The 14,161-nt window shown below is 48.9% G+C and overlaps 1 long non-coding RNA gene across 3 annotated transcripts in view; it reads left to right on the top strand.

The window, feature by feature from the left end:
- The window catches only part of LOC133353556 (uncharacterized), a 133,001-nt gene that overhangs the window by 31,069 nt on the left and 87,771 nt on the right, over positions 1-14,161 (top strand). The window lies entirely within an intron of this gene.

Raw genomic sequence — 14,161 nt, forward strand, 5'->3', positions numbered from 1 at the left:
TGTGGGTAGTTTCACAAATCGCTTCGTGACCCACCAACCCTTGCCTCCAAAGTGACGGGTCATTTTTCGATTTAAAGCTTTCGTGACTGCAGGGATTCAACGTTTCGGCCACAACGCGTTGTGGCCGAAACGTCGTGATAATTATTTTATTATGTTTTATTTTTATTATTGTATTACTTCTCTTCTACGTGACTTTACCGAAAGAACCACGAAGATGACGGGCCATTGTTCAGGGCGCGGTTGTTGCGATGTTCGCGGTTCTCTCTCTCTGCCTGTGTCTCGACCTCGAGCAAATCGATTCGGCAGGAAGTCACGGGGGGCCTTATCTCGCGAGCGCGATGCCAGGAAGGGAGATAAAGGCGGCTGTGGCCCAGGACTCTGTCCTCCTTTGCTAGGGGCACGGCGTGGAACGGATTACGATGTCGAGGGAACGATTACGATTGGCTTTGTGTGGTATACCGCACGCGTACACGAACACTTGTCCACAAGAGTACACACGTGTGTGTGTGTTTGTGTACACACGTGCGTGTGTGTACGGAGGTGCAGGACAAAAATACACACGCGGTACAAATAGGTTCAATGCACACAGCTGCCGCGCGCACACACACACAGGGGAACCACAGGTACACAGGTGCAACATACTGTATGCACAGGTGTAAAGACAAAAGACAAAGATCTCCCGTGTAGTCTTAAGGACTGTTGGGGCAAGTGCCGTTAATGAGCACCTAATGAACGCCCGCACAGCACACGAGGGGGTGGTTGGCTAGCACCTTTGTCTCCCGTCCGGCGATCTTAACACATCGCTACATGGTGCTCATTTGTGGCTGAGTCGACCTAGGGGAGGCCGAGGACTGAGTCATATGATAATAGTCTCTAGCGTTGGCCGTAGACGGGAATCGAACTGAGGTCGCAGGGTTCGTGGCGCAGTCCGCTAACGACGACACTATCGCCCTCCACGTGTGACGATACATAATTGCAACACACACACGTGGAAGGAAACACACACACACGTGGAAGGAAACACACACACACACAGGTGGAAGGAAACACACACGTGGAAGAAACACTCACACACACGTGGAAGGAAACACACACACACGTGGAATGAAACCACACACTCACACACACGTGGAAGGAAACACACACACGTGGAGGAAACACTCACACACACGTGGAAGGAAACACACACACATGTGGGAGTAAACACACACACACACGTGGAATGAAACAACACACACACACGTGGAAGGAAACACACACACGTACGTGGAAGGAAACACACACACATGTGGAAGGAAACACACACACACGTGGAAGGAAATTAACACACAAACAGGTGGAAGCACACACACACGTGGATGAAACACACACACGTGGAAGGAAACCAGAGTGCCCTGAAACACCCCCAATTGAATACGAGACAAGGTGAACATAGACTGCTTCATTTAACCCACTGTCTCTCTGGTCGCCTCGCCAGAGCCCAGCAGAACGACGTGATCCATCAACCCTCGCCCGTTAAAGCGCTGGGATCGCAGGCGTCTTCATCCAGCAGTGGAGTATTAACAATCGTATGAATCTTGATTTTAAGCTTTCGTGACTGCAGGAATCCATACTCTTTGGTTCTTTCGCTAAACCAAAGATTAATGGTGTAAATGCCAAGTGGGAGGCCTTCAAGGAAGTTCAGAGTCACTCTGCGAAGTGGGTCTTCATTGTAATCGCAGCGGATGGCTGCCAGTCGGGGCAGAAACAACAACAAGAGGAAGAAAAGTCACACACAGAAGACAAAAACCGGAGGGACTGGTTTTCCCAGACGACGCCAGACCGACGGCCGCGCGTACGCGGGGTGGCGTTCGCTGTCCGCACCCAGCCGGAGTCTGTCCCCTTCTGCGTTCACCGACGCATCCTCGAGTTCGCATTCAGGATGTTTGCTGCCCTTGGCTGCTGTCATGAATGGCTCGCGCGCGCTGGACTCGCAGTCTCAGAGGGCCGCCAGATCGATTCGTCCTCCGGGCGCGCCAGCTATATAAAAAAACAGTGAACGCGCATCTTAAATATCCGGCCGCTGTTCGACCAGTAGTGTAAATGAATACGATTACACGATGGTATGTGTGTGGGTACTCCCACTTCTTCATACGCGTCTAGCCAGCGTGGACGAATAAGCCAAACATACCCTCTAGATGGGTTGTCTAGAGCTCCCACTCGCCAACAGTGGTGTGAGCGAGCAATTGCAGGGCTGTACCTTTACCTTTTAAACATCGTCCCCATGCTAACGTGTGCGTATAGTCGTACTGCTGCCCGCAATCCAGTCTATCACCATTATTCTGACGCGAGTTTATCCTGAAGAACCTCGCCGAGTCTCACGACTCTTAATATATATAGAGGACGGCAGAGCTTGGGAAATTGTTGGCGCACGTGACTTCTTTTCCTGCTTGTGATTCCTCCTCGCGCCTCGAGTCGTGAGCGAAAGGTTGTGTGCGTTATACGTTGAAATTATTGTGGGTTTTTTTTGTCATGACGCTCTGCTTGGTTGTAATCGGAGGTGGTGTGGGAATGGTCCCAAGATGCTTCAAGGCTCTGTGATTGAACAATTCGCTTCAACAGAGGAGACCACGAGACGTCAACGTGTGATGCGGGCACCATTGGGAGTGTCGAGGGGCTTGATGTTCACGTGTTGCAGACCCAACACTAAACCTCATCGACGTAGCCGTGGGTGGCTGGGCCCTGGTGCAAGACATTAAATGGGGCCTCCTGCTTTGTACTACAAGACGACGTGGACAAAGAACTGAGATGAAGATTCGCTGCGCGTATAATTCCCACACCACTCAGCCGCTCAACCCCAGAACAGTTGTTCGCTGTTCCAACGCTCAGAAGCCGCATTATAACGGGCGCGTTCCGTGCTATAACGGGCACGTACTGCGTGTTATAACGGTGCGTTTTCCCCGTTGTGCGACACGTGTTCCCTCGGGGTAGAGCCGTGTTCGGGCGAAGACGCGTTGTGTGAAAACGCGCAAAGCGAGGACTTGCTTAACAAACTCCCACCCAGCCTGGCGCCTGAGCCCCTTCCTGGGTCGTGCGCTCTGTAGCAGTTGCACCGCCTGTGGTGTCATCAGACACTGTGCACGTCGGTTTAAGTATCGGTAATATGTGTCGAACCATATGCGAATTGACAATAATAACAACAACAAAACTGTTCGTGAGGACACTTTTAAAACACGTGACCGTTTTCGAAGGCGCCGTGGGGCAGAGCGCGCTTCTATTCTCATCTCGGAAATATGTTCAGGCACTAAATGCCACTCCCTCGATCTGTGCATCTCGATGAATGTGCTTTGAAGAGGGTCAATTCCCGAAACGTTTCCGATCACATGTTAGTTTTCCATTCATGGCCACAGTGTCATTGACGAATGTGTTTAAGGTTTTTATTGTTGTTAAGTATCCGTATACCACGACGGAGTCGCGTGTTACCGCGTGTCTTTATGCACGCCCAGTGTGTAAGTTAGTAGGACTCTATGTAAGTTAGTAGAATGACTCTATGTACATCCGTGGGTCTCTGTGTCCAGTGCAGTGATGGTGACGCCACTGCTTACTTAACCTGCCCGGGTCGATGAATAAACCTTTGCTTAAAAATTACTATCTGCCAAGCCAATCCGATAAGGCAGCCTCCGTGTTGGCATGGAATTAACCGACGCGACCAATGAGCGCATAGGCGCGCGCATACACGTTAGGCACACTCTAACACCCACGCGCGCTCGCACACAACGTAAATATCACTAGTTCAAACGCCTATGGATGTCGAACTTTTACGCCGAAGATGGCAAAGATCTTGGCATTGGTGTTGGCGAGCTGTGTGAATCTCTTGGCGAATGGTGTAGTTGTGTTTGTGAGGAAGCGTTCTCAGACGGACACGTTGAGCGGACACACGGACGGATACTCTCTCCCAGTGGGAGCAATACGCATCCTTGCGACTGCCATTAACGACAAAATTGGAGACTAATCGCGTTAACCTACTCCTCCGGAAAGGTCATTGCATCACTCACTTGTTATTGCTCGCATCAAGAAATCGGCGGCGCGGATGCTTGCCTCCCGCAGATCGGTCACCAATTCGTTGAAATTGGCTCCGAGATTAATCGTCGGCAGTCCGCGTCGATCCCCAAGCAGTGAAGGAATTGGTGGACTTGAGCAGCCTTAACCCATGACCACTTTAAAGTATCATCTCAACCAAAGTCGTTCTGCCCGCTGTTGAGCAGCAAGACGCGTATGCTATGGGACGTCCCTTGCCAGTATCAGCTCACAATGTCCTGAGAGTGGCATTGTCTTTGTTGCTGGTCGCTGTTTGGCGTCTCTAAAGACAGCTGTCTCTGGTGTGGACCAATCAGTTTCAAAGACAATGCATATACTATCAGAGCATGTTTTTGTTTTGTTTGAATGTTCACCACAAGTACGCGTGGTTAATGCTGATACAATTCCTTGCAAAAGGTTTCTGTTTGGTGTTTTAACATTTTAACACAACTGTGTTATGGCAGAAAGGGTAAAAAACTAATCTTATGAGACGTATATCGGTTCACGACGACTTTGCCACTTTTCATACCGAGTTGATGCAGTGGTTACCGCATTGAGCAATGAGCCAGTCAACCTAACTTTGATTCCAGCTCACGGCTCACGTTTGTGGCGAAGATACCCAACACCGCTACAAAGCTCTCCCGTTCTTTGCCAATCCGCACTTGATGAAGTATGGTCAAACGACAAACCATGACCCGAACTGCGTAGAGATACCTTGATTCAACAGTGGATTTAGAAAGGGCCGTCAATCAGATGATACATTTATTCCACCTGTTGAATGTTGGCGATTTGCCATGTACTATAAATACAAAGACACACACACTTTAATCATGGAGGAGATGAGCTCATTCTGGCATCGATTTTGCGCCACGGTGGCGAGATGTTAACTACCTCGCCTGGTATACAGGAGATCGTGGGTTCGATCCCGGCCCTGACGCCTGCTGTATATTTTGAGTTTGCGTGTCTGTCTCCCCGCGGTCGCGTGGATATTTATTCGGGTCCTCCGGGGTTTCCCTCCACATTTATAAACACGCGTTCGGTGTATTTGACTGCTCTACATTTGCACGTGATAAGCCAATTTGTCGAGCCATCGTTTTTGGCCAAATCACCTGTGCAGAAGGACAGCAGGGCGCGATTATGGGAAGTTCTCGGTGGTATCCACGCATTGGCCATTATGGACGCATGGTCTTGACCTTTAAGTAAGGTGAAGCTGTAAAACACAGGTGGTGTATGATTATGGTGGTGTGGGGGTGGTTTAGTGGTGCTGTCGGTAGTGGAGTTGGTTCAGGAGCTGGTTGTGGTGATGGTGGTGCTGTTGTGGTGTTGCTGGTGGTGTTGCTGGTGGTGGAGCTGGTGGTGGTGGTGCTGCTGCTGCTGGTGGGAAGCGGAAGAATGTTTGAAGGCAACTCTTTTATTAATGTACAAAAAAGCGTAGTGGTAGTAATAATAATACGCGTTGTTGTTGTTGTGTATGGGGTTACATAATGTCCTCGACACTCGATACGGGCACGCAGGTGCAGAGCACAATGCGAGGTGGTGGGGGTGGTGCCTTGTTGTCTGGACGGAGTGAAGTGCCACCCACGCACAGAAGGGGTTCCTCTCTCTCCCTCCCTCCCTCTCCAGAGCAGGGAAGAATTAAGTTTTAAAGGGCCAGCGTTTGTACATGCTGTACGGACTCGACTCAACTCGCTCCCAATAGACTCGCCAATTCACTTACCATAACCACAGGCTCGCCAAGTGACTCGTCATAAGATCACCAATCCACTTACCGTAACTATATGCTAGGCCAACCATCGCACCGTAGACTCGCCAACTCACTCAGGGCACAGAGAGAACCCGAGGGAGACAGGCACGAAGTAAGAGAGACACAGACTTTGACTTTGAAACAACTTTTATTGCCGCCAGCAGCAAAAGCACTGGAGGCGATTTCAATATGAAATACACAAAGTCACCAGCAAACAAATGAAAATAAACGCTACAAATCGACGCGCTGTGGCGCTGAAAGCACCGCACACAATACAATAGAAATGTCACGTGGTTGTGGTGTCATAGAGAGAGAAGGGCCGAAGCAGAAAGAGAGAAACGAAGAGAGAGATACGTACACACGTGTGTGAAACGCGTTCATAAAACACATTCCTGCGGAGGGAGTTGGTAGGAACGGTGGGTTGCTCGGTCAATGGCGGCGTGGTGTATTCCGCAAATATGGCCGACTGTGAGGGCGGGCACAAGCCGGTGTGAGTAGGTTAAACGTTGCGTTTTTTAAGGGCACCACGGGGTGAGCAGCCCCACCCCTCCCACCCCCCACACAGCCCCACCCCCCACACAGCCCCACCCCTCCACCCCTCACCCAGCCCCTCTCTGCACGACGGACGGACGGACACAATAATCCCCTGTGGGCTGGTGGAACCAGTGGGTTCCTACCAGTATAAGCACAGACTGACACACACAGGGAGAGGCACATAGAAAGAGGCGGAGACGAGGAGACAAAGATCTCCCGTATAGCCTCAACAGACTGTAGGGGCAAGTGCCGTTAGCGATCACCTATAAAGGCCAGCACGGCACACGAGGGGGTGGGTGGCCAACACCACGCCCAGCCGCCTTTGTCTCTCTAGTGGCGATGTTCACACATCGCACCAGGTACTCATTTGAGGCTGAGTAGATCTAGGGAAGGCCCAGGACCGGTTCAGATAATCGTCACCGGTGTATTTGCCGTGGGCTAGAATCGAACCCGGGTCACCAGGTTCGTGGCGTAGCGCGCTAACCGCTACACTACCGCTCCCCGCAAGCATGCACATACAGACACGGAGGCCACGGAGAAATACGGACTCAGCAATGGACAGGGTCCGACACAGACACAGACACACTCGCTCAGACACGGCAGGGCGACAGAGAGAATTAGGGACTGTAAATAAGTGGGGAGGAATGGGGAGCTATGCCTACGTGCACAAAACATCGCCCTGGCCACGCTTAATGTCGTGGCCATGCAGTGGATTGTAAGTGACAGGGTAATCTCTCCTGCTCTCTGTGTGTTTGGCGTGCGGTATTTCGCCGTGTGTGTGTGTGGGCAGAGAGAGAGAGAGAGTGCACTGTGTTTATTGTCGCGGTGTGGTTGGCGGTGGTGGTGGTGCAGGTACGAAGGTTGCCATTGACGGTTGATATATTTAAAAAAAGTCCCGGCGTCTGCTGCCGTTTGCACAGCGGCGTCTTTCGTGTTGGACTCTTTGGGGCTGGTTGGGAAAGTGCTCCATTCATTCATTCATTGACTGACTCGCTCATTTTCGAATTCACTCGTTTCTTTGTTTTTGTATTCACTCGCTCGCCCTTTCACTCCTTTGTTAATTCGTCTACTGTCGCGATTGTGAAGCCATTCACTAAGTCACGCAAAGCACGCATATTAACTAATTCACGAATTCACCAAGCCCTTCTCTCCAGTTCATTAATGCATTAATTAATTCACTCTCGCAAACTAATTTACGAATTCAAATAACAACGCCTGAATCGGTGATAATAAAACAATAATTTGTGAAAATCTATTTTCGTTAATTGGTTTTTTACCCTTCTATCTGGCAAAAAAACGGATTATTGTGTCCGTCCGTCCGCCTTTTGGCGTCATCTGGTCCAACCCATATGAGACTAGGCTCGAAGGAAAGCTGTCTCGGGTGTGGACCAATCAACTTCAAGGACAGTGCACATTATCAGAGTTATGTTCTTTTGTTTGTATTATGACTGCAGGTATTGCGGTCTATGCAAACATGACTCCTTGCAAAAAGGTGTCAGTTTTGTTGCCAGATAGAAGGGTAAAAAACCAATTATCATATTTTTACTGGCAAATGAGGTCCCCATAGTGTAGATCTATTTTCGTGTTTTAGATCGTTGTTCATCCCCCGCACCTACGATGTAGCACGGTTGGCTACGCACGGTGTGAAATAAGTTCAGCATCGATACATACAACTCATTCAATAATGTATGCATTCATCCATCGATGTACTCATACATTCAGAAGTGCACGACTGCACCTATTATTTTTCATACCAATCAATCAATGCATTGATAAATGTGTCCCATAATTAGCCTGTTCGATTCGCGTATTAATTACTACATTGATAAACGGATTCACATATCCATTCACGGCATCGGCCACTGATTTGTGAACCCATTCTCATGTTTTCATTCATGTTTTCACGAATAAATAAATTAATGTAATTCAATCATTGAGATATCAGAGTGACTGCTTCGTGTCCTTGAGGGTGAAATCCCCTGCCCTTGACCTCTGGACAGGCAAAGTTCGTTAGTTCGGAGTGTGAGCGGTCAGTTGCGAGTATGAGTATGCAGCATGTGGTGCGTGGTGAGTGTTGGTATGAAAATGTGCAGGTGTATTTTGCGTGATTGAGAGTGGCGAGTGTGCGTGGCGTGGTGGGTGAGAGTGTGTGTGCGTGTAAACATCGGCACTGGGAAGACAAAGGCGGTCGGGCGTGTTGCTAACCAAACCACCTCTCATGTGCCGTTCCAGTTTTCTTCGGTGCTCGCTAACGGCATTAGCCCCAACCGTCTGTTGAATCAATAGGGGGGATATTTGACTTTGTTTTTGTATTGATCGGTTTAGTGAGTTGTCACCCTGTGCGTGGTGACTGTTAACTACCTCGCCAGGTATACAGGAGGTAGTGGGTTCGATCCCGACCCTGACGTCTGTAAAACTTGGAGTTTGCGTGTCTCTCTCCCCGTCGTGGCGCGGATTTTTCTCCGGGTCCTCCGGTTTTCCCCTCCACATTTAGAAACGCGCGTTTAGAGAATCTGACCGGTATACGTTTCCACATGATAAGCCACTTCGTTGCGCTACAAATTGTGTCGAGGTCGCTTCTGAAAAATAGCTGCATAACTCAGTGGGTTCTTACTTGGTAAACAAAAAACAGATATAGTTTTATCTTCTTGGTTCTTTCGGTAAAGTCACGTAGAATGGAAATAATAAAATAATAAAAATAAAACATAATAAAATAATTCTCACGACGTTTCGGCCACAACGCAAGCAGCCGTCCACAGGTCTGTCGAGTAGACAGAATAGACAGTCATTCAGACTCTGTCTACTCGACAGACCTGCTCTCCACCTGAGGACGGCTGCTTGCGTTGTGGCCGAAACGTCGTGAGAATTATTTTATTATGCTTTATTATTTTCATTTTATTATTTCCATTCTACGTGTATTTACCGAAAGAACCAAGAAGATGAATCCCTGCAGTCACGAAAGCTTTAAATCAAAAAGATATAGTTTTAGTTTAGTATATGTGGGTGTGTGTGATCAGCCCAGTGTATATGGCGCATTACTCGAGTATGGAACTTACAGTAGAGATTGTTTACATGGCGTGCCCAGTGGAGTGTGAGATATGCCTGAAGCAAGCTGCAACTCAGGACGTGTTCAGAGCAAGCGGCACGTTTCCCGGTGTGCTTGACGATTGTGCAGGTCAGCGGTGTGGTGCGGTGCAGTGTTTGCAGAGTGGGGGGAGCACTATCCTCAAGTCTACGTTTTTTTACGGTAGATCTTTGTACTCTGTGTTTATATATTTAAATTACGCAATGTGCGACGAAACTAGACACATGGGTTCGATTTTGATTTGAAGCTGTCGTGACTGCAGGCATCCATACTCTTTCGCTTGTGTTGCGATCGAAACGTCGTGGGTTTTCTTATTTTATACCTACGCGACTTTACCGAAAGAACCAAAGGGTATGGGTTCGATTCCCGACCATAGCTGCCATCATAAGCGTCCGAACCTGTGCTAAATAATAATAGTAAGTCACAACCCTTCGTATACTTAGGTTTTTTCGGTAAAGTCCTCTCACTTGATACTGCTATCGTGCTGTGACGGTTCCACCTGAAGACGGAAGCTTGCGTTGCCTCCGAAACGTCGTGATTTTTATTTTATTTTTATTTTACTTTTATTAATTTAAAATTTTTACCTACGTGACTTTACCGAAAAAACCTAAGAATATGAATCATTGCAGTCACGAAAGCTTCAAATCTTGAATCACAACCCTAAGTCAACTCACTGCTCCATGGAGGGTTGTTTCGCCATACTTCACCACGTTGGTCACTGTGGGATGGTCCACCGAGCCACGGGTGACCCGAACTCGGGTCACCGCCCTTCCTCTAGATCAACTCGGCCTTAAACGAGGAGCCTGGTGCAACGTGCTAACTAAACATTCGGCGTTGGCGATGATATTTACCCCGGGCCGCTTCTAATCCATTCGTATGTGACCCACACATGAACAGGCGCTCGCGAATAACTCTCGTTGCAGCACGCGGTCTATGAACGTTAAATAGAGAACGCGTCCGCAGTGTTTGTAGAGTGGGCATTGCCATTGACGTGGTGATCCATATAAAGATATCCGTGAAAATAATATAAATGTATTGTATATGCAGTACTTAATTAAACAAAACAACATTATTAACAACCTCTACACGTTTCCCATGAAGCTGACAACAAAACATTTGACACTCTCCCCTATGTTTAAGACATGGAGGCATCACTTGGACAATATACAATCAGCTGTAGAGACACATTCAAGAGGGTCGTCAGAGATGGTTAGCCGGGCGGAGGGGTGGGTATCTATATATGGATCACCTTGCAGCCCTGTTCACATCATTGCCCCTTGTGGTGGCGCTGAACCGCACATTGCCATTGTAACCAGCAGGGGACGCTATGACATCAGCTAAATCAATACGTAGTGGCGAGCACATAGAGGCGCGGTTTGATCTCCGGGCAATCAACCAACTATCGAGGTTGTTCGGAACGAGGTCCGACGTTTCGTTCCACGTGCTGGGAGACTTTCAAACACACCACCGTTTGATAAGCCACCAATTTGGCCCGACGTTTCGCGCTTTCTCCCAAGCGCTGGGGGGGGCAAGCTTCTGAACAATTCAGCTCCCGAAGAAGCTGCCGGCACGCGGAGCGAAACGTCGGACGTCGTGCCCGCCGAACAGCGCATCGGGCAGCTGTGCGGCAGCGCGGACCGCGAGGCTCTCACGCAGACCGCGGCGACTCGAGCTGACGGCTTCATGCGCAAATGCACGTTGCGAAATAAGCTTCACGCACGCGCGCACACAATCAACTCCACTTCACGCTCAAGCCGAGAAGAACAGGCGCTACCGGATTGCAGTTGTTTGAATTGTCGTCTCGTCACGTCCATCATCAGCCATGATCAATCCACTGCTGGATGAAGCCCCCCCTCCTCCACTCTCCTGCCCCCTTCCCCCCACCAAAGTCGTTGCTATCTCTCTTTCCGGTGCTGTGGTGTAAAACAGACAAATATCCCCCGTACAGCCTTAACGTACTCTGGGCGCAAGTGGTATTAGCGAGCACCTAATGAAGGTCGGCACGGTATTCGAAGGGGGTGGGTAGGCAGCACCACGCCCGATCGCCTTTGTCTCTCCAGACGGGATGATTACACCCCGCACCAGGTACTCATTTGAGGCTGAGTCGACCTAGAGGGGGCATCAGACCGGTTGCAGATAATCGCCACTGGTGTTGACCGTGAGCGGGAATCGAACCATGGAAAGGTTCGTGGCGCTGTGCGCTAAACCGCTACGACGCCACTCCCGACACACACACAGACACACGTGAACACACACACAAACACACGTGAAGACACACACAGACACACAAACACACACAGACACACACACAGACACACACACAGACACACACACAGACACACGTGAACACACACAGACACACGTGAACACTCACACAGACACACGTGAACACTCACACAGACACACACACAGACACACGTGAACACACACACAGACACACGTGAACACACAAACAGACACACACACACAAACAAACGTGAACACACACACACAAACACACGTGAACACACACACAGAAACACACACAGACACACACACAGACACACGTGAACACACACAGACACACATACACAGACACACACACACAGACACACACGCGCTCATACACAGACACACACACAGACACACACACAGACACACGTGAACACACACACAGACACACACACACAAACACACGTGAACACACACACACAAACACACGTGAACACACACACAGACACACACACAGACACACACACACAGACAGACACACACACACAGACACACTCACACAGACAAACACACACACAGACACACAGACACACACACAGACACACACGCGCTCATACACAACGAATTCCGCTCAAACCAGCTCAAGCCGCCGCTTAGCCGCTGTCAGTGTTTAGAGCCGTTCTTTATATATATTATTTATTTTTTATACTTTATTTTTTTTGCGTGCCAAGTTGCCGTAGACTGCCTGGCGACACTACCCGGACGAGGCTGGCTCACAGAGGCACTGCATACGCCTGTGTGTGTGTGGCTGTTTATTCATTTATATTGGTTATTTATGTGTAAGCGTTATTATATTATTCCAATTTTTCTTTTTTATATTGTTATATGCACCAATTTATCCGGATTATAAGACTCCACCCCCACTCTCCCCTCCCAAAGCACTCTGCTACTCAACGCAATTATTTAGTGCGATACTGCTTGCAATGACAATGGTGCACAATCGCAGCGAACTATAAACATAACTACAAACTTCAACACATCCGAAATTAAACACTGCCCTGCGATGGAGACGAAACAAATCGGCGACGTTTAGGGAATGGCCCTGCTTCAGCCGTGGACCCTCCTGATTTACGGGCCCTGAAGGAGGATCATTGCCCAGAACGTCACCTCGAACCCGTGTTATTGAAAAAAATTACGTGTATTTCACCCTCCCTCCACCCGCGTGTGTTTTAAAGCATTAGTTGTGGGTGCCCCTTATGATCCGGTGCGTTTGCGTTGTGTCTGTGTATGGCAAGATATGTATCATTCGGTGATTCGCATGTGGGGGCCGCACGTTGGAGTTGTCGCCTTGACTTGCATCCCACTGGGATGTTTGCACACAGCATTGAAATACGGTGTGTTTTCTCGAAGACTTTGCTGTTTTTTCCTGGATTTTTCTGTTGCGTGTAGTCACTTTAAGATGTTTCTTGTTAATGTTTTGTTGCGGTTGCACCCGAGTCAAGAGCCGCATGGCTCACAGGGTTTATACCAAATACATGAAAACTGAACTGAACAGGAGCACGGTGTTCCGCGAACCGGGATTCTGCCGTCGTGTAACGGGGTGTCACACGCCACGCACAATGGCATTTGCAAACCCAGAGGGTCGCCAGATCGGTTCGATCTCCGGGCGCGGCAGCTGGAACGACGAAAGCGTTTCTTGTGCTGCCGCCTTCCCAAGCAGTGTAAATTGCGCCACGCATCGCGGATAATCGCTTGGTAGGTCACGCGTGATGGGGTACAATGTGGGCACTCCCACCCCGGCCGACGCGTCTGGCCAGTGTGGAAGAGTAGGACAACATTTCTGTCGATAGCGGCTCTCCAGATCTCTCTTTCTCTCTCGTGTAGACCCTTCTGGCAGTAGTTGTATAAGGAAGCTATCGCAGAACCGCACCTTTACCTATATACAGTATATATACATCTTGATTTAAAGCTTTCGTGACTGCAGGATTTAAAAATATATATATATATTTTTTTTATTTACGTGACTTTACCGAGTGACGCAAGAGTATAGTGTATATATAATTATATACATATATGTCATGAGCTGCCATCATTCGGCATTCAAACGGACCTCGGATTGTTGGACAGCAAAGCAGTGTTGGACAGTTTGTGGGGGTACAGTAGTTGGTTGCTAATTTCCACAATTTCGTTGAAGAGAAATGCATTACTAAGGGGCTGTGTTGGCAGTGGCATGCAAGCTAAAAATACAAGCTGCCATGCCAGTGCAGTGTCTGAGCCCGGCGTTTTGTTAAGGATTAGACTGTACAAGGAATGGTGTGGATAGAAACGCGGAATCGTGCATACAAATGGACTGACAAAGGCTCATGCAGAGACTCCAAAGGGTTAAATATAGAGACACCTAATGACTTGCATTGAGACTTGTACATTTTCATAGGAACGTAAATGGCGTATGCAAGCTTACAAAGAGACCCACAAGCTTACAAAGAGACCTACAGACTCACATAGAAACCCATAGACTCACTTTGAGACCC

The sequence above is a fragment of the Lethenteron reissneri genome, chromosome 44, assembly GCF_015708825.2.
Source record: "Lethenteron reissneri isolate LAM-NWPU_2019-01 chromosome 44, ASM1570882v1, whole genome shotgun sequence".
Lineage (NCBI taxonomy): Eukaryota > Metazoa > Chordata > Hyperoartia > Petromyzontiformes > Petromyzontidae > Lethenteron > Lethenteron reissneri.